The sequence below is a fragment of the Eschrichtius robustus genome, chromosome 6 (assembly GCF_028021215.1).
Source record: "Eschrichtius robustus isolate mEscRob2 chromosome 6, mEscRob2.pri, whole genome shotgun sequence".
In the NCBI taxonomy this organism is placed as follows: Eukaryota; Metazoa; Chordata; class Mammalia; order Artiodactyla; family Eschrichtiidae; genus Eschrichtius; species Eschrichtius robustus.
This window is the reverse complement of record NC_090829.1, coordinates 10,595,012-10,614,342: the sequence shown is the minus strand read 5'-3', so window position 1 is coordinate 10,614,342 and position 19,331 is coordinate 10,595,012.

The window sequence follows — 19,331 nt, the reverse complement described above, 5'->3', positions numbered from 1 at the left end:
AGACAAGGATGTCCACTCTCGCCACTCTTATTCAACATAGTTTTGGAAGTTCTAGTCATGGCAATCAGAGAAGAAAAAGAAATAAAAGGAATACAAATTGGAAAAGAAGAAGTAAAACTGTCACTGTTTGCAGGTGACATGATACTATACATAGAGAATCCTAAAGATGCCACCAGAAAACTACTAGAACTAATCAATGAATTTGGTAAGGTTGTATGATACAGAATTAATGCACAGGAATCTCTGGCATTCCTATACATTAACAAGGAAAAATCAGAAAGAGAAATGAAGGAAACACTCCCATTTACCACTGCAACAAAAAGAATAAAATACCTAGGAATAAGCCTACCTAAGGAGGTGAAAGACCTGTACTCAGAAAACTATAAAACACTGATGAAAGAAATCAAAGATGACATAAACAGATGGAGAAATATAGCATGTTCTTGGATTGAAAGAAACAATATTGTGAAAATGACTATACTACCCAAAGCAATCCACAGATTCAATGCAATCCCTATCAAACTACCAATGGCATTCTTCACAGAATTAGAACAAAAAATTTTACAATTCATATGGAAACACAAAAGACCCTGAATAGCCAAAGCAATCTTGAGAAAGAAAAACGGAGGAATCAGGCTCCCCAACCTCAAACTATACTACAAAGCTACAGTAATCAAGACAGTATGGTACTGGCACAGAAACAGAATTATAGATCAATGGTACAGGATAGAAAGCCCAGAGATAAACCCACGCACATATGGTCACCTAATTTATGACAAAGGAGGAACGAACATACAGTGGAGAAAAGACAGCCTCTTCAATAACTGGTGCTGGGAAAACTGGACAGCTACATGTAAAAGAATGAAATTAGAACATTCCATAACACCATACACAAAAATAAACTCAAAATGGATTAAAGACCTAAATGTAAGGCCGGACACTATAAAACTTTTAGAGGAAAGCATAGGCAGAACACTCTTTGACATAAATCACAGCAAGATCTTTTTTGACCCACCTCCTAGAGTAATGAAAATAAAAACAAAAATTAATGAATGGAACCTAATTAAACTTAAAAGCTTTTGCACAGCGAAGGAAACCATAAACAAAATGAAAAGACAAACCTCAGAATTGGAGAAAATATTTGCAAATGAAGCAACCAACAAGGGATTAATCTCCAAAATATACAAACAGCTCATGCAGCTCAATATCAAAAAAACAAACAACCCAATCCAAAAATGGGCAGAAGACCTAAATAGACATGTCTCCAGAGAAGAGCACATGAAAGCACATGAAAATAATGCTCAACATCACTAATAATTAAAGAAATGCAAATTAAAACTACAATGAGGTCTCACCTCACACTGGTCAGAATGGCCATCACCAAAAAGTCTAGAAACAATAAATGTTGGAAAGGGTGTGGTGAAAAGGGAACCCTCCTGCCCTGTTGGTGGGAAAGTAAATTGATACAACCACTGTGGAGAACATTATGGAGGTTCCTTAAAAAACTAAAAACAGAACTACCATATGACCCAGCAATCCCACTACTGGGCATATACCCTGAGAAAACCATAATTCAAAAAGAGACATGTACCACAACGTTCACTGCAGCACTATTTACAATAGCCAGGACATGGAACCAACCTAAATGTCCATTGACAGAAGAATGCATAAAGAATATGTGAAGTAAAGCAATTATACTCCAATAAAGATGTTAAAAAAAAAGAAAAAGAAAGAAGATGTGGCACATATATACAATAGAATATTACACAGCCATAAAAAGAAATGAAACTGTGTTATTTGTAGTGAGGTGAATGGACCTAGAGTCTGTCATACTGAGTGAAGTAAGTCAGAAAAACAAATACCATATGCTAACACATATACATGGAATCAAAAAAAAAAAAAAAGGTACTGATGAACCTAGTGTCAGGGCAGGAATAAAGACGTAGACATAGAGAATGGAAATGAGGACATGGTGGGAGGGGGGAAGCTGGGATGAAGCAAGAGTAGCATCAACATATATACACTACCAAATGTAAAATGGATAGCTAGTGGGAAGCAACAGTTGCACAGGGAGGTTAGCTCAGTGCTTTGCAATGATCTAGAAGGGTGGGATAGGGAGGGTGTGAGGGAGGCTCAAGAGGGAGGGGATATGGGATATATGTATGCATATGGCTGATTCACTTTGTTGTACAATAGAAACTAACATAGTAATGTGAAGCAATTATACTCCAATAAAGATGTATTAAAATTTTTTTTAATTAAAAAAATTAAAAAATAAAAGAAGGCTTTCCTGGGAATTCTCTGGCTGTCCAGTGGTTAGGACTTGGCACTTTCACTGCCATGGGCCCAGGTTCAATCCCTAGTCTGGGAACTAAGATCCCGCAAGCCACCACAGCACAGCCAGAAAATTTTAAAAAATAAAACTAAAAGAAGGCTTTCCTGAGCATGATGTAACCCAACACAGACGGCAACTGTCTTTAAAACCCAAAAGCTAGATTGAAATGCGATCAGAGTAAACGTTGCCACATCACTGATTCTTCACTAAAACTCTTCCATTTAAAAACTTAAGGGACTTCCCTGGTGGTGCAATGGTTAAGAATCCACCTGCCAATGCAGGGGACATGAGTTCGATCCCTGGTCCGGGAAGATCCCAGATGCCAGGGAGCAACTAAGCCCGTGCACCACAACTACTGAGCCTGTACTCTGGAGTCTGAGAGCCACAACTACTGAGCCCATGCGCCACAACTACTGAAGCCCATGCACTCTAGGGCAGGCGTGTCGCAACTACTAAGCCTGTGTGCCTAGAGCCCGTGCTCCGCAACAACAGAAGCCACCGCAGTGAGAAGCCCACACACCTCAATGAAGAGTAGCTCCTGCTTGCCTAGAGAAAGCCCGCGCACAGCAACGAAGATGCAATGCAGCCAAAAAAAGAAAAAAGAAAAACTTAATTTTTGCAGAGTGTGAAGGTGGGACCTGAGACCAGGCATCACAAATCTGTAAATTTACCATTTAGGCTTCTTACAAGGATTTCTGGTCTCCTGAGTGCCAGGGCCATGCCAATCAGGAAAGAGATGCAACTCCTTCCATGTAAAACAGAAAACTATAGGATACTGATGAAAGAAATCAAAGAAGACACAAACAGATGGAGAAATATACCATGTTCTTGGAATGGGAGAATCAAAATTGTGAAAATGACTATACTACCCAAAGCAATCTACAGATTCAATGCAATCCCTATCAAATTACCAATGGCATTTTTCACTGAATTAGAACAAAAATTTTACAATTCATATGGAAACACACAAGAACCCGCATAGCCAAAGCAATCTTGAGAAAGAAAAATGGAGCTGGAGGAATCAGGCTCCCTGACTTCAGACTACACTACAAAACTACAGTAATCAAGGCAGTATGGTACTGGCACAAAAACAGAATTATAGATCAATGGCACAGGATAGAAAGCCCAGAGATAAACCCATGCATATATGGTCACCTAATCTATGACAAAAGAGGCAAGAATATATTACAATGGAGAAAAGACAGTCTCTTCAATAAGTGGTGCTGGGAAAACTGGACAGCTACATGTAAAAGAATGAAATTAGAACATTCCATAACACCATACACAAAAATAAACTCAAAATGGATTAAAGACCTAAATGTAAGGCTGGACACTATAAAACTCTTAGAGGAAAGCATAGGCAGAACACTCTTTGACATGAATCACAGCAAGATCTTTTTTGACCCACCTCCTAGAGTAATGAAAATAAAAACAAAATTAACAAATGGAACCTAATTAAACTTAAAAGCTTTTGCACAGCAAAGGAAACCATAAACAAAATGAAAAGACAACCCTCAGAATGGGAGAAAATATTTGCAAATGAAGCAACCAACAAGGGATTAATCTCCAAAATATACAAACAGCTCATGCAGCTCAATATCAAAAAAAAAAAAACCTAATCCAAAAATGGGCAAAAGACCTAAATAGACATTTCTCCAGAGAAGACATACAGATGGCTAAAAAGCACATGAAAATAATGCTCAACATCACTAATAATTAGAGAAATGCAAATCAAAACTACAATGAGGTCTCACCTCACACCAGTCAGAATGGCCATCATCAAAAAATCTACAAACAATAAATGCTGGAGAGGATGTGGAGAAAAGGGAACCTTCCCACACTGTTGGTGGGAATGTAATTTGATACAGCCACTTTGGAGAACAGTATGGAGGTTCCTCAAAAAACTAAAAATAAAACTACCATATGACCCAGCAATCCCACTACTGGGCATATACCCTGAGAAAACCGTAAGTCAAAAAGATACATGCATTCCAATGTTCATTGCAGCACTATTTACAATAGTCAGGACATGGAAGCAGTCTAAATGTCTATCAACAGAGGAATGGATAAAGAAGATGTGGTACATATATACAATGGAATATTACTCAGCCATAAAAAGGAATGAAATAGTGCCATTTGCAGAGACGTGGATAGACCTAGAGACTGTCATACAGAGTGAAGTAAGTCATAAAGTGAAAAACAAATATCGTATAATATTGCTTATATGTGGAATCTAGAAAAATGGTATAGATGAACTTATTTGCAAAGCAGAAATAGAGACACAGATGTAGAGAACTTGTGGATGCCAAGTGGGGAAGGGGGGTGGGGTGGGATGAACTGGGAGATTGGGATTGGCATATATATACTACTATGTATGAAATAGATAACTAATGAGAACGTACTGTATATCACAGGGAATGCTATTCAATGCTCTGTGGTGACCTAAATGGGAAGGAAATCTAAAAAAGAGGGAATATATGTATATGTATAACTGATTCACTTTGCTGTACAGCAGAAACTAACACGACACTGTAAAGCAACTATACTCCAATAAAAATTAAAAAACAAAACAAAACCTGTGTTCACGTCATTCCTGAGCCCCTCCGCCTCCCAGGGGTCTACTGAAGATTATATGAACTACAGTTCCCAGAGGCACTTTGATTCATTCCACATGCCCTACTGAACACCTATTTGTGGCAGGCTTTGCACTCTAGGCATCCAACACCGAATAAAACCGTGCCTGCCCTGGAAGAATTTACAAAGGAACATGCGTAACAAAGGTGCTGTGAAACTGCAAAGTGCATGTAAATATTGGCTTAGTGATATCTTTTTAACATCAAACATTTTAAGTTGATTTCTTCTGTCTTACGTTCTTATTGTAGAAAATTCAAACAATTGAGAAAAGAATAAAGAAGAAAATAAAAACTCCCTTGAATTCCTACCCTCAGGAAATAAGCATCACTAACATCTGGTGAACATCCTTCCTCTTATGCATTCATGTATTAGATACATGGAAATTAAACTCTATTTTTTAAAACAAACTTATTTATTTTTTGCTGCCCTGGGTCTTCATTGCTGCGTGTGGGCTTTCTCTAGTTGCGGCCAGCGGGGGCTACTCTTCATTGCGGTGCACGGGCTTCTCATTGCAGTGGCTTCTCTTGTTTCAGAGCACAGGCTCTAGGCACGCAGGCTTCAGTAGTTGTGGCTCGCGGGTTCTAGAGCACGGGCTCAGTAGTTGTGACGCAGGGGCTTAGTTACTCCGCAGCATGTGGGATCTTCCCAGACCAGGGCTTGAACCTGTGTCTCCTGCATTGGCAGGCGGATTCTTAACCACTGCCACACTAGGGAAGTCCCTAAACTCTAAATGCTATTTTTCAACCTGCCTTTTCAAATCAGCAATGTGCAGTGGATCTCCTACCAGGTAACTATATGTCATCTTTTTTTTAATATGTTAGCTATTATCATTATCACTGTATGAAATCAAAATGCCTTGGCTTCTCATAAATGTCTGCAGAAATCTAACTCAGGACTTCTTTTCACCAACTCCACTGAATCTTTTTTTTTTTTGGCTGCACCAGAGATTCGTGGGATCTTAGTTCCCTGACCAGGGGACCAGGGATCAAACTCATGCCCCATGCAGTGGAAGCTCAACTCCACTGAATCTTGTAGGTATGTCTGTCTTTTGTCCCAAGTTCTTAGGAACCCTGACCTTGGACTCAAAAGGGCCTTGGTTCTGGTACTGACCCTGTTTTGACTCTGGGCAATCACTTAAACTTCCTTAAGTTCCAGTTTTTCCCTTCTGTAGAACAAGAGTAGTAAGTATGTGTCCTACCTGCCTTATTTCACTTAGTAAAGGAGCCTCAGGACCTTTGCACTAGTTATTCCCTCTGCCAGAAACTGTGTTAGGAACAGAGGAGACCATAAACCACTCCTTGACCTCCAGGATTCCACAGGCCACTGGGGAGGAGAGAGAGAAAAAAGCAATTACCAAACACTGTGTCAAGGGCTACCTCTACCCTGGTATCCTGACAATCTATTCTCAACCCAGCATTCAGAGTGGCCCTGTAAATGCATCAATTAAATCATGTCACTGCTCTACTCAAAAACACGTAAGTGGCTCTGACCTACAGGGGCTTCTGTGATCTGGCCACCCATTACCAATCTGTCGTCATCCCCTACTGCTCCCCGCCACTCCCTTCACCGCAGCAACACTGGCCCCCTTGCTGTTCCTCACACCTCCAGGCAAGCTTTTCCCTCAGAGCCTTTGCACTGGTTTGTCCCCTCCATCTAGAATGCTCTCTGCAAGATAGCAACATGGCTTCCACCTTGACCTCTTTCGAGTCTGCTCAATTGCGACTTCCTGAGTAAGGTCAGTTCTGACCATCCTATTGTGGATGAAGAATGTCACCTGCCATGTCAGTAAGCAAAGGATATTGGGGCCATCGAGCCAGCAGCCACTGTAGCCACCCCCCATGATGCACCCTGACAGAATTCATGATGGAGAGAAGCAGGATACTGGCCCCAGGTAGCTGAGGTGCATATCAAAGGAATAATTTCAGTAAGCTCAGACGCTTGCGTCTTCCCATATGTAGAGAAGCAAGCTCAATTCATGAACTTGAGGTGTCTGATTTTCTTTAATTAACAGTAATCTTTTGATGTTCCAACTACTTGGGTTTTGTTGCAAAAAATCTTATATATCCTGGCTCCTTCCTTACCTCTTTGGAACAGTCCCTCAGAGCTTATCTGAGACTCTCTCTTCCAGGCTTAAGTCCTCAGTTTTGTCCACCAAATAAAACGTAATTCTCAACTTTTAGGTTATGCATTTTTTTTCAGCTGAAACTATTTAAAATTGAAAACCCCATCCCTGCTGCAGCATCCTGGGTGCCCCTTATCACTCTGCTTTATTGCCGCTTCTAACACACTTCAATCTTTATTCTGCTTATTACCTTTCTCCCCCACTAGAGTGTAAGCCCTGCAAGGGCAGAATTTTTTGTCTACTTTTTGTTGATATTTCCGTAGTGCCTAGAACGATGTTTGGCATAGTAGATGCCAAGTAAATGTTTGTTGAAATAACTGGACAGGGCTGAACAGAGAATGGGAGCTAGGAGGGCTGCTCCATAACACAACTCCAGGGGGCATCCTTCACACTGTAGTCAATGTGAATGGCATCTTCCAAAATTGTGCAGTGCACAGGCTGCACAGCTATATGTGGTGACCCTAACAACAACCATGGAATTACTTTGTCAGAGTATACATTACTAAATGAAAGTATTTTTCTGATAATAAAAATATATAAAAACATAAAGAAGAAACCTAGAGATAATACTTAACATTTGCTCATCATCCTTTTAGATCCTTCTCTAGACATATGTACACAAATAAACCTTCATTTTACACGAGTGGCATCAGAATAACAAAATCTGTTGTTTTTTTACCCAGTAGTATATTATGATGAACTCTCCATGTCAATAAACGCAAATCCATATTTTCTCTTTAAACCAGGAGTCTGTAAATTAAGGCCCATCAACCAAATCTACCCTTTTTTTTTTTTTTTAATAAATAGAGTTTTACTGGAACACAGCCCTGTCCATTCCTTTACATATTGTCTATGGCTGCTTTCATGCTACAGTGGCAGAGTTGATTATTTGTGACAGAAACCATACACAAAGCCTTCAGTATGTACTATCTATTCTTTAACAGAGGAATTTGCCAACCCTTGCTTTGTGGCTGAGTACTAAATAGTATGAAAATACCCCGAGTGAATTATTCCCCTATTGGTACCTATTGAGTTTATTGCCACTTTTTGTTGATGAACAAGTTTATATATACATCTTGGGACACGGGTGCAATATATCAGCTTGGGATAAACTCCTAGAAGTGGATTGGCTGTGTCAGCACAAGCTCTGTAAAGTTTCACGTGTACCTGTAAAGCATACACATGATTAAAATGTCCAAAGCACAGCTGTTCTGGAGTGAACGAATCTGCTGTTTACACCAGTACTGAAACACTGGCCCCTGACCTCATCCACTTATACGCTGTTGTATTTTCTTCACGTAGCTTGGTTGTGTTTAGTTGACTCAAGTAAAATTCGTTCCTTTTGAAAAAGTTCAACTTGTGATCAGCTCAGTTAAGGGGATTAGGAGTTTCTGTCCACATCCAGGTCAGTGGCTTCTCAGCCAGGAGAGCTCATGGCCAGGCAGCCCCAAAGAGAAGAGGACAGGGATGTGGTGGGGAATGGAGAAGAATGAAGGTGACCTGACTTCAGAGAGAGTGGCCAGGACTGGCAGGGTACTTGGACTCTGCCCTTGGAGCTGCCCTTTTGATGGTGGATGTTTCCACTATGCACTTTTAAAAAAAATTTTTTATTGGAGTCTAGTCGATTTATAATGCTGTGTTAGTTTCTGCTGTACAGTAAAGTGAATCAGTTATACATCTATATATATCCACTCTTTTTTAGATTCTTTTCCCATACAGGTCATTACAGGGTATTGAGTAGAGTTCCCTGTGCTATTCAGTAGGTCCTTATCAGTTACTTATTTTATATATAGTAGTGTGTATATGTCAATCCCAATCTCCTAATTTATCCCTTCCCCCCTTCCCGCCTGGTAACCATAAGTTTGTTTTCTACCTCTATGATTGTTTTTGCTTTGTAAATAAGTTCATTTGTACCATTTTTTTTTTTTTAGATTCCACATATAAGCAATATCATATGATATTTGTCTTTCTCTGTCTGACTTACTTCATTCTGTATGACAATCTCTAGGTCCATCCACGTTGCTGCAAATGGCATTATTTCATTCTTTTTTATGGCTGAGTAATATTCCATGGTATATATGTACTATATTTTCTTTACCCATTCATCTGTCAATGGACATTTAGGTTGCTTCCATGTCTTGGCTATTGTAAATAGTGCTGCAATGAATATTGGGGTGCATGCATCTTTTCAAATTGTGGTTTTTGCTGGAAAAAACTAAATATAGAACTACTGTATGATCCAGCAATCCCACTCCACTCTGTACTTTGATCCCACCCAGTAACTGAGAGTTCAGCCATGTATACACAGCTGTAGCCCTTCCTCTCTTTCTGTGCGTCTATATCTCTGTCTCACTAAATGACCCCGAATTTTCTCATTGATTATCTAGGAAATAAATACAATCAATTTTTGCTTAATTCTTAATTGTTACTACTGGCAGAAATAATCAACACAAAATCAAACTGACAACAAATGAAACTGCACATGGCAAAAAAATGTTATTGACTAAAACTGGACAGAAGGATTACATTTTCTTGACAAAATTTAGATACACAAAATTTGACCTTGGGGATTTCTGGATTTGGAAAAGCAAAACAAAAATCACAATGGTTGAAACTAAATGAGGAAAAATTGATGTGGTTCAAGAAACTAATCTATTCCCAAAAAGACAAGAGTTAACACATGTTGGCGAGGATGTGGAGAAAAGGGAACCCTGGTACACTGTTGGTGGGAATGTAAAGTGGTGCAGCCACTAATGGAAAATAGTACAGAGTTTCCTCAAAAAATTAAAAATAGATCTACCATATGATCCCGCAATTCCACGTCTGGGTATTTATCCAAAGGAAATGAAATCAATACCTTAAAGAGATATCTGCCCTCCCATGTTCACTGCAGCATTATTCATAATAGCTGAGATATGGAAACAATGTAAGTGTACACTGATGGATGAATGAATAAAAAACATGTGGGGTATATGTATATACACACACTCAATGGAGTATTATTCAACCATAAAAAGAAGAAAATTCTACCATTTGTGACAACATGGAAGAACCTAGAGGACATTATGCTAAGTGAAATAAGCCAGACATAGAAAGACAAATACTGCATAATCTCACTTATATATGGAATCTAAAAAAGTCAAACTCATAGTACCAGAGTAGACTGGTGGTTGCCAGGGGTCGGGGGTCAGAGGAAATGGGGAGATGTTGGTCAAAGGCTATAAACTCTCAGTTATAAGATGAGTAAGTTCTGGAGATCCAATGTACACCACGGTGACTATAGTTAATGATACCATATTGTATATTTGAAATATGCTAAGAGAATAGATCTTAACTGTTCTGAGCACACACACAAAAAGTAACTATGTGAGGTGATGGATGTGTTCATTAACTTGATTGTGGTAATCATTTCACAATATATATGTATAGTAAATCATCACATTGTATACTTTAAAAAATCACATTGTACAACCTAAATATATACAATTTTTATTTGTCAATCATACCTTAATAATCTGGAAAAAACTGATAATGAATCCAATTTGTGTAAAAACAATACACATAGAAAAAGAACCCAACAAGGACCTACTGTATAGCACAGGGAACTATACTCAATATCATGTAATAACCTATAATGGAAAAGAATCTTAAAAAGAATAGATAGATATGTATAACTGAACCACTCTGCTGTACACCTGAAACTAACACAACATTGTAAATCAACTATATTTCAATAAAAATTTTTAAAAAGAATGGAATTTTCCATGGCTGAAAAAAAAGAACAATTGCAGTGAAAAGTTTCAATGAAATAAAAAGAAACACAGCAAATATTGAAAATGGCTTCATTCCATTGTATAGAATATCAATCAAGGGATTAAACTGGCTTGAGATTGCTCTGGAAAATATTTTCTTGATGAAAATTTATCCATGTTAGAGATGAGGTTTCTTTAGGCCCAAAGGTAGACTAATAGCTTTCTACTCTTTGTCAGAATTTTTTCATTAGCCACGTTTCCATAAGATTTCTGGGGTCTCTGGAACCACTAAGGCCCCAAGGAAAAGGAAAATGGAATCTATTTTATATCAGTTGCTCTTGCAAGAAGGGGCAATATTAACAATCCTGACACTGACCTCTACCCTAGAAGATAAAAAAATTTCTGCATAGACTCTGCTTCAGTTTTATACCTCTTTCTAACAGTTCCAGGGAGGCAGACTTTGTTGTATCATTTCAAAATCTTTGTATAGTGTAAGTTTAATAGCAAATAAGAAAATAGTTTACTATTTAATGACACAATTTTACATGTGAGTCTTGTTCGGTTTACATGCCATCTTATTTTCACCCACCTACTGTATTTCTTTACTAGGTTTTTGGTGACAGTTTTATAATATTATGCCAATTGGTCTTATTTTTAATAGACTATTCTGTTAATTGAAGATTTTCTGTATTAAAGAAACAAACCAGGGAGAGAAATAAAATACAAAGATCAGAAACCAGCCGTGATACTCTGTGCAGGCACCAATGTGATTACCAGGGGTAAAATATGTTCATTTTATATTTATTGTTATAACCCCCTGCCACCTCATTTAAAGACATTGTTCCAGTGGTTGACTCTCCGCGCTTCCACTGCTGGGGGCGCGGGTTTGTTCCTTGGTCAGGGAATTAGGGTCCCACAGGCCACGCAGCGCGGCCAAAAAAAAAAAACAACACATGGTCCCCAAAGTTAAATATGTACATAAGAAAGTACTGGTGGTAAGGAAGCAGGGAAGGAAAAGTGCAAAACCAACAAAGCAACATCTCAAACACCATGAATGACTCCCTTGCCTCCCCTCACCAGGACTGAATGTAGGCCAGAGCTGCAAAGTTCCAAGATCAGTAAAAAAAAAAAAAATCAAACTCTCTGAAATGACTGTGGTCATACATGTGAAACTGGTTTTCTTACGAGAGAAAAAAGAAAATTACTTGACACTGAGCTTCTTGAGGGCAGGCAGGGGTGTTGTGTTATCTCTACATTCTCTATGCTTAGTAAAGAGCTGGTGCAGCTCTTTTTGGGTAAATAAGTGGGTGAGTGGGAAAAAAAACCAACCATGAATGCATAATTAAAGATATTTGGAACTTGTCTAGTCTGGCTTGGCAGTTCTCAACCTAGAATCATTTAGGGAGTTGTTTTTTTCTTAACCTTTTATTGATGTACACAGAAAAGTATATGTATCTTGGGGAGCTTTTAAAAACTGCTATGCTTGAGAATGGTTAAAATTAAGAACACTGACAATACCCAGTGCTGTGGACAAAATGCAGTACAAGCGAGCACTCACAGATTGCTAGTGGGGATGCAAATAATACAACTACTTTGGGAAACAGTTTGGAAGTTTCTTATAAAGTTAAACAGACACTCAGCATAGGAACAGAAATTCCACTCCTAGGTATTTCCCCAAGAGAATGAAAACACATATCCACACAAAAACCTTTTACATGAATGTTGATAGAAGCATTATTCATAATGCTTGGTAACTGGAAACAGCCCAGATGTCCATCAACAACAGGTGAGTGTAAAGCAAACGTGGTGAGGGACTTCCCTGGTGGTCCAGTGGTTAAGACTCCCCGCTTGCAATGCAGGGGGCCTGGGTTCAATCCCTGGTGGGGGAACCAAGAGCCCACATGCCCAGTGCCCTGGACAAAAAAAAAAAAAAAAAAGACAAACCAAAACATGGTGCCTCCACACAACGGAATACTAATCAGCAGTAAAAAAAAAAAAAAAAAGAAAATGGGGGCGGACTCAAGATGGCAGACTAGGAGGACGCAGAAATCGCATCTTCTCACAACTAGGGCACCTACCAGGCACCGGTGGGGGACTACGGACACCTAAGGGGACGGGAGGAACCCCCAATGACCAGGTAGGACGTGGGGCGTGGGGGGAGTGAGGGGGGAGGAGAAGTGGAGGCGGGAGGGGACTGGCGCCCCTGAGGGGCTGCTGGGGAGGGGAAGGGATCCCACACCAGAAGGGGGAAGTTGGGGAACCATTGGGAGGGCAGAGGATCAAAAGGGAGTGTGGCCAGGTTTCCCCTGCCCACTTCGGCCCCCGGAAGTCTGCTGAGATCCCGGGCCTGATCCTCTACCCATCTAGGCCCCCTCCAGCTGCGCAGGTACTGAGGGAGTGGGAGGGAGGGAAGGGGGAGCAAAAGTAAAGGCCAGACGTCCAGGACCAGCACCCCTGAGGGGCGGCTGGGGGAGGGGAGGAGTTCCTACACCCAGGGGGACCCACCCAGGGTTAGGGGTCCAGCAGCGACTGGGGAGACCCTGAGGGAGGTGGGGGGGAGGGGCACAGAGGAACGGAAGGGAACAGGGCCAGCGCTTTGTCCACTTAGGCACTGGGGAGCCTGTTGGGCTCCCAGGCCTAATCCTCTGCCCTCAGAGCCTCCCTCCTGCTGCACAGAACCCAAGTCCCGCCCCTGCACCCCCACCCAGGGCCCCACCTCTGCATTCGGAGACCCCCTCCCTTCAGCTGCACTGCGCCTAAGCCCCACCCACACACCCTCACTCAGGGCCCTGCCTCCAAACTCCAGAAGCCCTCCTTTCCACGTGCTGCCTCTCCCCTTCTGCACAGGTCCTAAGCAGAGGCCCCATCCCACGCTTGAACGTAGCCCTGCCTAGGCCCCACCCCACGCTCAAACACCCCCCCACCTGCCTAGGTCCCGCCCCACCCTAAACCCTGCCCCTGCCAAAGTTCCACCCCCCACCTAAACTCCACCCCCATAGCCAAGGCTTTTTTTTTTTCTTTTCTTTTTTCCTCTTTTAGATTGGGGTTCTGTTTAACCTTGTTGATTCATTGTTGTTGATTCTTTTATATTTTTATTTTTCCTAATAAATCTTTTATTTTTCTAATTTTATTTTATTCTTTATACTTTGTTAGTGATCTCTCCTTTTGGATTGTTGCCCACCCCCCCTTTTTTTTTCTTTTTTTCTGTTGTGGTTTTATTTTACATTGTTGCAGTTGTTCCAATTATAGTCTTATTGTTTCTAATATATTTTTTATCTTTCTAATTTTATTTTGTTTTTTATTCTTTGATATTGTACTTATTGTACTGCTCCTTCTTTTTCTTTCTTTCTTCCTTTTTTTTTTTTTTTCCACGCCATGAAGCTTGCAGGATCTTGGTTCCCGGGCCAGAGGTCAGTACCGAGCTCCTGGGGTGGGAGCTCCAAGCCCAAACCGCTGGACTAACAGAGAACCTCAGACCCCAGGGAATATCAATTGGAGTGAGGCCTCCCGGAGGTCCTCATCTCAGCACCAAGACCCAGCTCTATCCAACTGACTGCAAACTCCAGTGCTGGACGTCTCAGGCCAAACAACCAGTAAGACAGGAATACAGCACCACCCATCAAAAAAAAAAAAAAAAAAAAAAAAGAAACAACCAAAAAATATGTTACAGATGAAGGAGCAAGGTAAAAACCTACAAGACCAAATAAATGAAGAAAATAGGCAACCTCCCTGAAAAAGAATTCAGAGTAATGATAGTAAAGATGATCCAAAATCTCAGAAACAGAATGGAGAAAATACAAGAAACATTTAACAAGGACCTAGAAGAACTAGAGAGCAAACAAACAGTGAACAACACAATTACTGAAATTAAAAATACTCTAGAAGGAAACAATAACAGAACAACTGAGCCAGAAGAACAGATAAGTGACCTGGAAGATAAAATGGTGGAAATAACTGCCAGGGAGCAGAATAAAGAAAAAACAATGAAAAGAATTGAGGACAGTCTCAGAGACCTCTGGGACAACATTAAATGCACCAACATTCAAATTATAGGGGTTCCAGAAGAAGAGAAAAATAAAGGGTCTGAGAAAATATTTGAAGAGATTATAGTTGAAAACTTCCCTAATATGAGAAAGGAAATAGTCAGTCAAGTCCAGGAAGCACAGAGAGTGCCATACAGGATAAACCCAAGGAGAAACACACCGAGACACATATTAATCAAACTATCAAAAATTAAATACAAAGAAAAAATATTAAAACAAGGGAAAAGCAACAAATAACATACAAGGGAATCCCCATAAGGTTAACAGCTGATCTTTCAGCAGAAACTCTAGCCAGAAGGGAGTGGCAGGACATATTTAAAGTGATGAAAGGGAAGAACCTACAACCAAGATTACTCTACCCAGCAAGGATCTCATTCAGATTCGATGGAGAAATTAAAACCTTTACAGACAAGCAAAAGCTAAGAGAATTCAGCACCACCAAACCAGCTTTACAACAAACGCTATAGGAACTTCTCTAGGCAGGAAACACAAGAGAAGGAAAAGACCTACAATAACAAACCCAAAACAATTAAGAAAATGGTAATAGGAGAATGGACTTGAGGACACGGGGAGGGGGAAGGGTAAACTGGGACAAAGTGAGAGAGTAGCATTGACATATATACACTACCAAATGTAAAATACATAGTTAGTGGGAAGCAGCTGCATGGCACAGGGAGATCAGCTCGGTGCTTTGAGACCACCTAGAGGGGTGGGATAAGGAGGGTGGGAGGGAGATGCAAGAGGGAGGGGTATGAGGATGTATGTATGCATATAGCTGACTCACTTTGTTTTACAGCAGAAACTAATACAACACTGTAAAGCAATTATACTCTAATAAAGATGTTAAAAAATACTTGTAAGAAAAAAATAAAATGAACTGCTGAAACATGTAGCAACATGATGACTCTCATAAACATGATGCAGTGACAGAAGCCAGACTGCTTGATTCTGTTTACACGAAATTCTAGTGCTTACAGAGTCACAATTACAGTGACCAGCCAGATCAGTGGTTACATGGTGATAGAACAGGGATTATTTTGGGGATGATAGAAATGGTCTATACTCGATTATAGTGTTTATAAGGGGATATACATTTGCCAAAACTGGATCTGTTCACCTAAAATAGATGCATTTTATTGTATGTAAATTACACCTCAAAAAAGTTGATTGAAAACTGTTGACACCCAGACTCCACCTTGGACCAATTAAATTAGAATCTCTGGGATGGAACCCAGACGTTGGACCTACCCAGATAAGAGCTCTATCTTATCTGTTTAGGCAGCTATAACAAAATACAATAGACCAGTTGACTTATAAACTTATAAACAGAAATTTATTTCTCAGGGTTCTGCAGGATGGGAAGTCTGAGGTCAAGTCCTGGCAGATTCAGGTGTCTGGTGAGGGCCCTCTTCCTAGATGGCCATCTTTTTGCTGTAACCTCACATGGCAGAAGGGGCAAGAGAACTCTCTCAGGCCCTTCATAAGGGAGTTAATCCCACTCATGAGGGCTTCAGTCCATTGCAAGCTCCCTGGGTGATTTTATGTGTAGCTAGAGTTGAGAACCACTGGCCCTAACTTTAAGAGTATATTGGGAAAACAGAACAGCAATAAAATATTTTTTTAAAGAGGGAATGGGAAGGATCACAGGTGACTTATTTTCTCCTTTAATCTATTTTGTATTTTCTGATTTTTCCATAATGAATTACTTGCATAATTTTTAAAAGACAGTGTTATTTACTTACCTATTTTATTTTACCTATTTTATTGATTTTACCTATTTCTCGATCTCTCAAATTTTGCTCTGTCATTCATTTTGGTGCTTAAATCATCATCACATTTGTTCAGATAAACCATTACCTGATACTCATTCATCCAAGGTGGATTAAACATCCGCCTTATACAAAGCACTGTTTTAGGAACTACAGGAGGAAAAAAGAAGAAATCTCCAGGCAATCAGAGGCACAGGTGAAACAGATGCTCTCATTTAATTTTATAAGAACCTTCAAACATAACAGGAGAGATGATGATGCTACCTTATCCTTGCGCGTTTCTGGAAAATGGTCTGGAAGTTTCCTTATGAATTTAAAATGAACCTATCATGGGACCCAGCTCTTCAATTCCTAGATGTTTATAGAAAAGAAATGAAAGCGTATGTCCATACAAAGACTTGTATACAAAAGTTCATAGCAGCTTTATTGCAATAGCCAAAAACTGGAAACAATCCAATTGTCCATCAACAGAAGAATGGATAAACAAATGGTGGTAAATTTATATTATGGAATACAACACAGCAATAAATAAGAAATTATTGATACATGCAACAGCATGGATGAATCTAAAAATAACTGTGCTGAGTGAAAGAGCCAGACATAAAAGAATATATACACTGTATGATTCCATTATATAAAATTCTAGAAAGTGCAAAACAAATCTATAGTGACAAAAAGAAGGTTAGTAGTTGAGGGTGAGTTGCGAATGAATTACAAAGAGGTGATGGAAATGCTACTTGTCTTGATTGTTGTGATGGTTGTGTATATATATATATTATATATATGTCTATGTCAAAACTCATCAAATTGTTCAATTTAAATATATGTAGTTTAATGTACACCAATTATACAACTTTAATGTAGCTGTTAAAATGAAACGAAGGAAGGAAGGAAGGAAGGAAGGAAGGAAGGAAGGAAGGAAGGAAGGAAGGAAGAAAAGAAAAACTAGAAAAGGAAAAACAAAATCATGGAGTAAAATATAGAGCCCAGACAGAGACTCATGTAAGTATGTAGTCAACTGATTTTTAACAAAGGTGCAAAGGCAATGCAATGGAGCAAAGATGGTCTTTTCAACAAATGGTGCTGGAACAACTAGACATCCACATGCAAAAAAAAAAAGAATCTTGACACCCTTCACAAAAATTAACTCAAAATGGATCATATAACTAAATGTAGAATGCAAAACTATAAAAATCCTATAAGATGACATAGGAGAAAACCTAGATGACCTTAGGTATGGAGATGACTTTTTATATGCAACACCATGATCCATGAAAGAAATAATAAGCTAGACGTTGTTAAAATTAAAAATTTCTGCTCTGCAAAAGACAATTTCAAGGGAATGAGAATACAAGCCGCAGACTTGTAGAAAATATTTTCAAAAGGTACATCTGAAACATCCTGGAGGAGAAAGTAAAAATAAACAATACATCTGATAAACACCTGTTTTCCAAAATATACGAGGAACTCTTAAAACTCAGAAATAAGAAAACAAACAACTCAATTAAAAAATGGGCCAAAGACCTTAACAGATACTTCTCCAGAGAAAATACACAGATGGCAAATAAGCATATGAAAAGATGCTCCCTATCATATATCATCAAGGAAATGCAAACTAAAACAATAAGATACCACTACACACCTACTAGAATGGCCAGAATCTGGAACGTTGACACCACCAAATGCTGGCAAGGATGTGGAGCAGCAGGAACTCTCATTCATTGCTGGTGAGAATGAATGCAAAATGGTGCAGCCACTTTGGAAGACACTTCGGTGGTTCCTTACAAAACTAAACATACTCTTACCATATGATTCAGCAACTGTACTCTGGGAATTTACCCAAACGATTTGAAAACTGCCCAAAAACCTGTACATGGGGGTTTCCCTGGTGGCGCAGTGGTTAAGAATCCACCTGCCAAAGCAGGGGACAGGGTTCAAGCCCTGGTTCGGGAAGATCCCACATGCCGTGGAGCAACTAAGCCTGTGCTCCACAACTACTGAGCCTGTGCTCTAGAGCCCACGAGCCACAACTACTGAGCCCGTGTGCCACAACTACTGAAGCCACAAGCCTAGAGCCAGTGCTCCACAACAAGAGAAGCCACTGCAATGAGAAGCCCGTGCACTGCAATGAAGAGTAGCCCCTGCTTGCCGCAACTAGAGAAAGCCCGCCGCAACTAGAGAAAGCCTGCCTGCAGCAACAAAGACCCAATGCAGCCAAAAATAAATAATTTATTTAAAAAAAACCCAAAAACCTGCACATGGATATTTATAGCAGCTTTATTGCCAAAACTTGGAAGCAACCAAGATGCCTTCAGTAGTGAAAGGATAAACTGTGGTACATCCAATGAAATATTCATCAGAAATGCGCTATCAAGACATAAAGACGTGAAGGAAACAAATACATATTCCTAAGTGAAAGAAGCCAATCTGAAAAGTCTACATACTGTAAAATTCCAACTATATGAAATTCTGGAAAAGGCAAAACTATGCAGACAGTAAGAAGATCAGTGGTTGCCAGGGCTTGGGATTGGGGGTAAGGTTGAAGGGGTAAGTAGGCAACAGAAGATCTATAGGGCAGTGAAAGTACTCTGTATGGTGAATTCACGTCATACATTTGTCCAAACCCATAGAATGTACACCACCAAGAGTGAACCCTAAAGTAAGCTATGGATTTTG